Source organism: Melanostigma gelatinosum (genome assembly GCF_949748355.1).
Source record: "Melanostigma gelatinosum genome assembly, chromosome: 6".
Classification (NCBI taxonomy): domain Eukaryota; kingdom Metazoa; phylum Chordata; class Actinopteri; order Perciformes; family Zoarcidae; genus Melanostigma; species Melanostigma gelatinosum.
Window position 1 is genome coordinate 4,788,832 of NC_136639.1, and position 11,269 is coordinate 4,800,100.

The 11,269-nt window shown below is 47.0% G+C and overlaps 1 protein-coding gene across 2 annotated transcripts in view; it reads right to left on the minus strand.

Moving 5' to 3' along the window:
- The window catches only part of znrf3 (zinc and ring finger 3), a 58,488-nt gene that overhangs the window by 46,550 nt on the left and 669 nt on the right, over positions 1-11,269 (minus strand). The window lies entirely within an intron of this gene.

Below are 11,269 nucleotides of genomic sequence, written 5' to 3' on the forward strand. Positions count from 1 at the left end.
TGTAAGCTTTCGCCTCTGCTGTAAGTCGTGCTGGATACAAGCAGCATTGGCATGCTTAAAATGTAAACTTATATATATATATATATATATAAAACTCATAAGAATTTGACCAAGTACGCCCCGCTGCTGGCCAGGCTCCCTCCCATTGGCTCGGCGTCAACGCAAAGTGTCCCACTAATCCAACAGTTGTCTGGCCACGCTGAAAGTCACCTCCGAGTCCAGCTCTAGCACTCGTGTCAGGAATCCGCAGGCTCTTTGCATACCGAGTGGCCGGATATCCTCGAGTTAAAGAGGGCCGTCTAAGCCAGGGCCATGTGTTGGTGGACTGGGGAGGGTGACAAGGGGTAGGGGTGTACAGGCAGTGCTTTAAAAAAAGGCTTTCAGGGTGACATCAGCATCACTTTGAGCGGACAAAAATAAAAAAAATAAAAAACGGTGGAGGGAAAGCGCGGCCTGTTCAGGTTCCACAGAAACGTATCAGTTTTTCTTCCTGCGCATCCTCGGAGGCGTGCACTGCGCCGCCTAAAAGTGCAGTTGCTGCTGCTCCGAGCGAGCTGGATCTGTGCGTCCGTGAATGGCTTTTGTGTTGCTGCCGGGGCAGAACAACGTGAGTTCAGGTTACTGCACTCCTCCCGTTATTGGCCCACATTGTCTCTAATTATTCTAGCAAACATTGACACAGCATGTGTGGTCTCACATTTATACCCCCCCCCCCATCCCTCCTCCATGCTTAACAGAGTGAGAGAAGACCGAGAGAGAGAGAGAGAGCAGAAAACAAGACAGAAAGAACTCATGAAAGGAACGATGAGACAAAGAAATGTACTTGCATTCACCGTTTTGCGCTTCATTATGACGCAATTATAAGTGAGAATTGCTTTAAGCTGCACTGCGAGGCTTTGCTTGTTTTCTAGCCCGTGAAGAGAACGCAGTGTATACTCGGGGGGGTGAGGTTCCCCTCACCTTTCTCCCATGCCGCCTCAACTCGTGAGAGAACAACCGCACCATGCCAACTCGAGCTTTTAATACATGCAGCGACCGAGAACGACCGGCAAGCGGTAAGAGTGCAAAGACGGTGCCGTTTTTTCTAGGATGCAAAAAAAAAATAAAAACTTCTGCCACAACTTTAAAGCTCAATCCCACACTCTAATTTGAATCCTGAAGCTTTCCCCGTTGCCGGGGCGCTTCTAACTCTGGCTTTTGCAAAACAATAATTATGACGAATGTATGCATCAGTAGCTTACCAAATCCTCTGTCCATGAGCTTAACTTGAGGCAATGCTGCAGAGAAGCTCCCCCAAATATGCTGCGTGTGGTTGCCAGTAGGAAATGGCTTAAAGTCGGGCACGACGAGGGTCTGGTGTAAAATCAAACCCGGAATAATATAGAAATGGTCGGAGCAGGCGAGCTTAGTAACTGTAAAATTGTCACTGATCTCTCATTAGTATTTTGTAGCAGTGCTAGAGAAAACATCAGTGGAGTGTGAAGCCTTTCTGAGGAGAGCTATTGCAGATTGTTGTATGTACTAGAAACCAGTAAAGCAAATGGTCGGACTCATCTGTTAGGAAGTCCAGCATTTTTCCTGAGATGGGTTTCGATCAGCGATTCAGATCTTTTTAAATTCACACCTCTCCTCTGAGATTTGATAAGATCATTATTTTCTGTCACATCAGATGTGATTTTATTGATGAACTGAAGCTGCCACCAGGATTATCAGACGATGAGGTCCTTGCAGCCACGTGAAGTCTGTCCGCCCGACGACGACAGAGCTGCAGCTTCACCACAAAGCAGTTCAACGAAAGGCCTGGTGCCGCTTCCTGCAACGGTTAGTATGGAAGCTTCTGCTAACACCCATTAGTCTAGATCCAAGCATTTCCAGTCTTTATGCTAAGCTAACAGGTCTCCATGCTGTAGCTTCATATTGCTCAGACCAATCTACTCATCGAACTCCCAGAAAGACAGCAAATACGTAAATATTTCCCAAAATGTGGAAATATTCCTTTAATGATAGATCTGTGAAGACATTCAGTATGCATTTCTTTCTCAGAGCAGCATCTCAGGGATGTGTTTACTTCGAGATGCCTGCGGGATGCGTGTCACCCCGGGGTGACAGTTTGACTTTGTCACATGCCTGTGGGATGCAGACTGAATAGCAAAGGGCTGTATTGGCCAGTTTTTTGTTTTTTTTCTGTCGCTCCCGTCTTCTCCCACTTTACCTCTCCTTTCTCTCTCAAAAAAGCATTCGGAGAAACTGGGTTCCTTGACATGTCCGAGGACAAGTTATCATTAGCGAGCCAAGTGTGTTTGGACAAACTGCCCAAACACTGCAAAGAACAGCCGATAGCTCAATCGCCTTCTTTTTTTTTTTTTTTTAAAGTACAGAGACGTATAACAGAAGGACGAATCTGGATAAATGGAGGAGAGAGGTGAGAGCCGGGACTACGAGAGTGCGGACACAATTTGCAGGCCGGAAAATGTCAAATCCATTCACCGAACTGACCGCAGTGTTTCAAGATATTGTCTGGACACGTCGCTCGCTGACCAGGAACGGTTACCGAACTTAAATCATGAATTAATGCAATTAAAATGAAATTTGCCGACAGTGCAATCTGTAGAACGTTGCTCGTACGGACGTGAAAGTTGGTGGTCCCTTAATTATTAAGTCATCCTTTAAGCAAAAATAATGAAAAATATAAGCTACTTTATTGAATAGCTTGGGGTGTCAATAAAGCCATTTAAGGAATTTTCACGTCGTCACTTTACAAACTAAAATAGTCAAAAGACGAAGGGACAAAGAAGAGAAGCGCTATTTGCAGCCCTGTGAACCTCTCAGCCGAGGATGGTCCTGTGATCGTCATGAACTGCTACACTCTGCATGCTGGAAACATGGAGGTCTCCTCTTTACAACCCAGCAACAAAGGCTTTGTGCTGCAAGCCTGACTTCCGAGTCCGACCCAGGATGCGCGAGTTAAAAGGCCGACCTCCGCGTGAACTCCACGTCAATAAAAAAAAAAAAAAAAAGTGCAGCTGTTTACTGCTATTTTAACATCAAAGGGACGCGCGATCACAAAAACAAGGGCGAGGAGGGGAGGACTTCAATCCGAGGCATGCAAATAACCTCTGGCAAACCGAAATCAACAACAGTGAATTATCGCCGCACGCTCTCAGCGAGGGAGATACCTTCCTGCAGTGTGTGTGTGTGTGTGTGTGTGTGTGTGTGTGTGCACCTCTCAACTGTCATGGGAGCTGTCAATGAGTTATCAGCCTGATGATCATGGGGGCATTTTGAAAGAATCCGTGGTCGTGCTTGGTTTAACACGCATTACAGGGCAAGTACATGCCACACACACACACACACACACACACACACTGTATAAACTTCACAAAGACCCACGTCAGCTCTGTGCCACCTGTTGTGTACTTTAGGAACGCCCAGTGGATTAACTCATCTGATGAAATCAGATTAAAGAAAAAACGTTTCCCGTTGAATTAAACTCCTTGCACTAGCAGGGAGCGTCGTGTAAGAAATTTGAACATAGAACTGTGTTTAGTAGCTATAATAAAAGTGTTCAATAATTAAGAATTCATAATTAGTCATAAACATAAGGGTTTTGGAAATGCATAATTAAGATAAGCATAAAGTGTTTTAGGATTAGTAGCTAGATGGAGAATTTGAGACATGAAGCTTTTGCCAAAAGTTGCAAAGTCTTAAACAACAACTGACAGTCATTGAATGTGTTCGTAAACTCAGGGACAGAAAGGCAGACAGGCGAATACACTCCTGGAGTTAGCCAATAGGAATCGGGATAAACGGAAGAGGAGGTGTTTCGAACGGATGTGGGTGGTTTAATTTCAAGTCTTTTTCTCTCTCGCGTGATGGCTCTCAGAGGACGGACGGGTTTTATACCTGGAGGAGCTGAGTTGAGTTTTTTGCAAACGGGGTTTTATTGATTTAATATTTCATGGAAATAGTGTACTTCACGGTAAATACTGTACTTGCATCAGTGGGATTAAATTCCTTTTAATTGTAAACCAGTCTTGGTAGATTTCTTATTGCAGCGTGTCGACTGTACAAAGCAGCCGGACACGTGCTCTGGCCTCCTCGCTGTGGAACAGACTCAAACTTCCACAGTCGGGAGGTGACCCAACACCTTCAGGCCTAAACTCTCCGGCTTCAACGCAAACGTGCAAAGCGTTTCCCTCGCCGTGCTTGGGCAAAGGGAACACCTCCACCTTTATTTGCATGGGAGCGGATTTAGCTCGAAGGTCTGCAATTACATCATCATTCAGTTTTGCACGTCGCATATCAGCGGCCGGCATTGCTCAGAGAGGCCTTTGAAGAGTTTGGCCCAGCTTGCTCTCTCTCGCTCTCTCGCTCTCCCCTCCACCGCCCCTTCGGCACTGCCTTTGATGTGAGCGTGTGGAGCGGCGCAGAGCGTCGCGGCCTCGCCTGATCCCATCTGCTCCGCCGGCACATTCATGCGTTTACACCCGCAGCGCGACTCCCCCGGCAGCTATTCAACCCCCCCAAGCACTTACCCTGCAGGCCCCTCCCTGATCAGGGTCCAGGGGCTGGAGAGGAGACCTGAGCTGCCGACTGGGGGTCGAGCAGGAAGGACAGGGGGAACTGTGGAGGCTTCATGAAAGCCCAGCGCTGCACTACAGAGCTTTTATTGGCTTGGTATGCCAGTGAAAAGTACTTTATTTGTAGATTTCGTAAAAGGAAAAGCCACACCTGATCCTTTGGGGTTTCTGGTGTTAAATCAGAACGCAGGTCTCACTCTTACAACAACAGACACGGCTGACTTACCGCAGCAAAAAAACAGAGCTATCCTTCAAAAATAAATATTCAACTTTGAGATAGTTGACTTTTGGCACACACACACACACACACACACACACACACAAAAGATTGCAAAATAGAGAACCCTGTGCCCGAAATTTCTTCAGTATACCCATGATGCAGGGACGACAAAAAAAGAAAGCCAATTTTTCATTTCAGAAATCTAGGGCGCATCTTCAGCAACAGGAAGAGGAAGAGGAGGATGCAGTGATGTATCTCCACTGTGGAGCGAGAGGACATGCAGCGCTATGAGGGAGCGGGGAGAAAAGAAAAGCAGAGACACTCCAGCTTGTTCGCATCTGACCAAGCAAGTCCAATCCATCATACCTCTGGCCCCATTGTGTTACAGCCTGGGTCTCCCTCATTACTCGAACAACCACCTGCACACACACACACACACCCTCTCAAAACCGTTGCAAGAAGAGAGGGTTATGGCAGAGATGAACATGATGGGGTCGGAGCTTCCACCTGAAACGGATTTGTCCCCTGGAGAACCCTCACAACATTAATGTGATGCATTAAGCCGAGGGCACAAAAAAACCCAGTAATGGCTTCCCTGAACAACAACCCGAGAAATTGCAACTAGGGCTAAAAACACATTAGCATGAATCAAAATGACAAGAGGGCAGGAGATTCCTCCATTAAAAGGCAACATTATGCTTTGTCGGCACACGGGGCTGATAATTATGTAATGATGTCCACAAAAAGAAAGAACTTTGAACCCCGTCTTCTTGAACTTGGCCGAGTGGGACGGATCAGCGATAAGAATTCTCTTTTCATGAAAACAAATGCGAGTAAGTGAGAGGACGGAGTATATTAAGCGGTAGGAGGAGAAGGAGGCAGATGGAGGGTAGTGCTCGGAGGGAAATGGACTCCCAGGGCAGCTACCTTCCAGAGTCTATTGGCCAAAAAAAAAAAAAAAAAAAGAGAGAGAGAGAAGTACAACAAAAGGAGAGGCTGGCGTTGTGGCCTTCCACGGTTAGTCAGCACATTCCTGGCCGACAACAAAGCACGCCTCTGCCTGGACGAGCCACTGTGAGCATTGTCATTTCATAACCCTCGACCCCTTCGCCTTTGTTTTGCAGACCCTCTGTGTCAGTGGGCTGAGGGGATGGACTGGGCCTTTCAGCTCCGTTTCATCAAACGCAGACACACCAGGGGCTTTTTTTCAGAAAGCCAGAAAAAAAAATAACCCTTCTTCATCTTTGACTCGTTACGAGTGAAGACATGGCTGTGTGAAAAATGACTTCTTTTTTTTTTTAACCTGTGTAAGTGTGACATCCGCTTATAGTGCATTTCCCTGCACTCATCCTAGAAATAAAAAACAAAGCAGCCTCGGGGCAAAGCTGAATCATCATTTCCTCATCCCCGGTGCGTAAAGCAGAGACGTTCATACTAATGGGCTCCAACACATAATCAATAGCAGATCGGGAGGAAGGAGAGAGAGAGAGAGAGAGAGAGAGAGAGAGAGAGAGAGAGAGAGAGAGAACGGGGTTCCCCTGGGAGAGGCTGGGACGGTGGAGAGGAAGCAGCAGCGAGCACCAGTGCCGACTGCTAATCTCTTTTGGAGCGGAACGTCAAATATCCACTCAGCCACTCGGCCCAGTGGAAGCTAACCGAGCTACAGGGGCCACCAGTACCAACATGCACTTGTTCCAGGTGGAGCTGTGCACCGGGTGGGAGTTGGGGGAGACGACGAGAGTAAGAGCCGTTTCTCACCGAGCACGGATTTTGCGGCCGAAAAATTTGTTTTTTTAAATGGGTTCTTTGCACACTCTGCAAATCATTTCAGGGGATTTTTTGGTCAAGGCTAGCCAAAACAGCTAGCATTAGCATCAAATTTGGGGTCCCATTAGTTTGTGTGGAGTGGAAAGGGGCTCTGTTTAGGGGGAAACTCATTGGGACTCGTGCAGAAATATGTACAGAAAGTTTACCCAAAACCTGGAGAACCATGTAAACCGCTTTTACATCTGACAAAAAAAAAAAAAAAAAGGAACACGGCAACGCGGACAATTCACAGTGAACCAAAGTCGTAATGCATATTCTCGCACTGCATTTTCGTTAGAAATGGCATTTACAAGAGTCGGGCACCGGAGAAGAAAAACAGGAGCAGATGATTTAAGAGATGGTGTGGCCGATTAAAAGAAGTCTGGATACACACTTAGAGGTCCAACAGGCTGTTCAGTGTTTTAAAAACATGCACCTGCTCCTTCAGGCATTCAGTGCTTTCAGTTTCTATTAGCATTTGCTTACATTTTCAGGATTTTACCAATCTACTGGGAGATAATGATGGAATTAGTTGCTGAATTAATTACATTTTCAGAAAATAAGCAAATTTTTCTCGTTTCAACATCACTGATGTTACCTAGTCTGGTGTTGTCCTCGCTTGAAGTCACACACATGCATTGTAGGATGCATGACAAATATTGGTTGCAGAAAAAAAAAAAAAAAAAGAGCAGACTGGTGGTGGCGGTGGGTGAGTGTGTGTGTGTGTGTGGGGTGTTAAGCAAGAGAAAGAGAAAAACAGTTTAGTCTGTTCTATTCCGAAAAGGGGAGAAACGCAGCCTCAAATTACTTTGGCTGGGACATGAAAGTGAAACAGGGTGGCGGTTAAGAGACGATAGCACTTAAAATACAGCTGCGACCACCAAGCCAATAAATGGAAAAAAGTAGAGAGCAGCACTTTTAACCTTTTAAACCAGCGTTTGTGTACTGCTACTGTTGCTTTGGCGCTGGGAGTGGCCCCGTCGCTGGCACCTCCCGTCTGGGCCCGGCCCATTATGGCCTCTTGGGGTTTCCAGCCTGTGGTGAGAAAGCGCGCTGGATGCCTTAAACCACTAAAGCTCTCATTATAGTCTAAATGCAGAGCGATACAACTCTTGCCAGCTCCAAGGTAGCAGCTCCAGTATTTAAGCTCATCGTTGTCTTAGCTCAAAACCGCCACTTTCCCGCTGCACATCCAGTCTGAAAAAAAAGAGATATAAAAACAGCCATTTTCAAGGAACCACACCATGAAGTCCTTCGCCTATAGTTGCTGGCACTTTGTGTGCATGGATATGAAGTTCAAAGGTGAAACAGCTGATGGGTGACAGGAAACGCTGGATTCGGGGAGGCGGGTGGGACGTACCACGTCTCTGCGTCCCCTCTGAGTGGAAGCAGTCAAAAGCCACATTTTACCCTCCGGTTCTGGCAGACGACACTATGAGTTCCAGCTGGTCCTCTCGGTGCTCCTGCCACGTCCCTGCTGCCGCTTACTCGCTCGCATGCCGACAGCACGGGAGCTCACGTGGTGCATCGCAGCTCATCGCGCTACAGGAAAGGCGATTTAGGCGTCGGGGGGGGGGGGGACAATAGAGAATGATGAGCAGCAGATGGTGTTTTCCTGCTCGCATCCAGCGTGTATTTATCAGGAGAGCTGTGTGAGAGCGCGGTAGACTATGACGGGAAAAACATGGTGGCCGGCATCGTGAAGGCCGTGCCAGAAAGTAGATTACATCTGGCAGCATGGAGCTTTCAATATCATCCGGCTGTCTAGGAGTCAGATACCTGGAGGACTCAAAATCAGGGCACGATTTCTTTGCACCTCTAAACAGGCAAAACCAGTAGCTAGTATGCATGAATGTATAGCGAGACAACCATAACGGTACAACCAAGTTGAGTTGAGAAGATTCGTAGTTCGATCCCGGCACTTCCAGTCTGCATGTCTCAGTGTGCCATCGGTGTGTAACTGCGCAGTCGTTTAGATCTTGATGGTGCAGGTGGCACCACCCCTCTGCCATCAGCGACTACGTTTACATGCTCCAAATATTGTGTTTTTGCACTTATTCCGGAAAAGACGATATTCCTAATAAGCCGTTTACATGGCTCATGGAAATCGATATCCTACCGATATTCCCATGCAGCCGTGTACATTCCAATGACGCCATTTTCTGTTGTGTTCTACAATTTTATCTTAAAAACACGGAAATGTGGAACGGCAGGAGTTATTTTCAAAGTTTTCCCACCGGTGGCGGACTTGTTCGGCTGCACGAACACAGCCTCCCTCTTTCATTCCTCCAACCACCTTGTTGAAAAGGTCGGCGTTGTGATACTTGCGCATATCCAAAAACCTGTTCATATCCAAGTCATTCATAATGGCATGCATCCCTTCTCCAGCTTTGCAAACCCTTGGCTAGTTGGTTTGTGTACAACGCACAGAGCTGGTCGTTAACTGGAAAGAGGCGGTGTGTCGTAACAAAAAAAAACAACATATTAAGACGCATCTTCCAAATGAGCTGCATTCATGTGCAAAGAATGTTTCCAAAACCCGAATAATATCGGCACATACCACATGTCTTAATTATGAATAAGGTCGAATTCAGAATATCCAAACGGAGTACGAACTATTTCAATCTGGTGAATACAATCGGCAACCTGGCAGGATGGGCAACCTGCCAAGAATCAGAGTTAAGACCCAATAAAATAAATACACTCGCACACACACACTCTCATCTTGACAGAGTGATTTAAGGAGACATTGATAGCTTTGCTATTACGGAGTTGAACTGGAGCAATCAGGGAACTGGGCTTGGGAAGCCTGGGGTTTGGCACTATGGCAAGATCTGAGTTGTCATGCTTCGCTGCTTGCCCCCCCCCCCCCCCCCCCAAAAACAACCCTCCCTTTAGAGCAAATTAACTTAATTTATTATTTTTGGCCTCCTGGCAGCGGTTGCCACTTTTCGCACTCTTCAGGCAGAGCTGAGCGGGTGTTAGCTTTGGGGAATTAGCAACGGCGAGGTTGAGCGGTGATCGTGGTCGAGTCTTTGCTCAGGAACGTTGCCAAGCGACCCCCCCCCCCCCCTTTCCCCTGTATTTGAACCCATACCTGCTGAGGTCTGGCCACTACTGAGCACACAAGGTAACGCAAAACCCCTCAGGGCTCTGTTCAAACAGCAGCAGAGAGGACTTGAAGGCCCCATAAACCTCAGACGGACCAAATCAAGCGCTCCATTCAGTGAAGGCTCAGGAAAAAAAAAAAAGTCAACAAGTGCAACGGTTGCGGGGGTCACTGCGGACAACTGGAGGCACAGGAACCTAAATATTTGTGTTCAACCCAGTTCCAGTGTAGAACTATATCCGTTACAACACCGCAGCAATTTCCCAACACGTTCCTGCAATGTTATTTCACAAAGTATAGAATTTGCAAGAGGGGGAATTTGATCCCCGCTTAAAATTATACTCTTCCACTCGCATGGTTGTCATCCATTGTCAGGTTCGACTTCCATAAATCTTTGGTAGAATATATGTTGTAAGAAACTCAAGACGGTGCGCCCGCGCCGGACAAACTGCCCCTCATTATGGCCCGACAAAATATAAGCTGCCTCTAAAGTGGTCAGACGCGATGTTCGCAAAGAAAGCAAACCTAAATAGATGCGGCGCGTCGATGTAAAGCCGAGGGCCGAGCATTTCTGTGCGGTCACCGAGTGGCGCCTGAACAGCCATCGCTGTGTACAAACAGGGGCCATGTTTTTTTTGTCTGCTGCATATCCCCCCCCCCCCCTTCTCCTTTGATCATCTTTCATTCAAAACAAGAGTCTGCATACGTGCTCTGAAAAAGACGCCGCCGCCGTGCAGTTTGATGCAGACGTTCGGAGCAGCGGATGCAGTACCAGCTCATTTTGAAACAGGAAGACGAAAAAACGCGGCGGCGTGCTGCAGTAACTTCTGTAACAGACAGTTGAGGTTTCTTGCGATGCAGCCCACCGGAAAACACTCGACACAACGTGGTGAACTTCATTAAACTCAAATGTGTATTTGCAGCATTTAACCTCCCCCCCCCACCACACCTCTCTCTCGCTCCACAGGCTGCATTGTAACCCGGCCTCCCACCACAGACCAGTGACCTCACGGCACTCAATGGTTTCCTCAGTCTGAGGTCACGCCTCAGCAGCTACTGGCTTTTTTTAAACACGACAAATGAAAACAAAAACTCTCATTTCTGCGGCTCCAATATTATTATATTTAACCTCACGTGAAATAAAAACACCTTCACAGTGAAGCAGTGTCCGGTCACAAGACACTGGACTTGTTGGTTCAACTAACAAATCTTCATCCAAATAAACTAAATTAATAGAACACCTGACGTCATGTTTGGATACAACTTAAAATAGTGGCCGCACAAATGCAGCTTTACATTCAAGAGGCTTCCGATCACTCACAGAGAGCTGCCGGCCTCCTCCTCCACCAAACAAAAACCCAGGATCACGAAAAGGTCACGAAATTTAAAAAAAATGTGAACTTAAAAATAAAATTAAAAAAAATCGCTGGCACATGACTCGAGCCCAAACTATTTTCCTTGCCTCACATGCAGCAGATCCGAGCAGATTAAGCAAGAATTATAAAACTTCAAATAAACACTTGGCTGGGGGGGGGGGGGGGGGGGGGGGGGGGG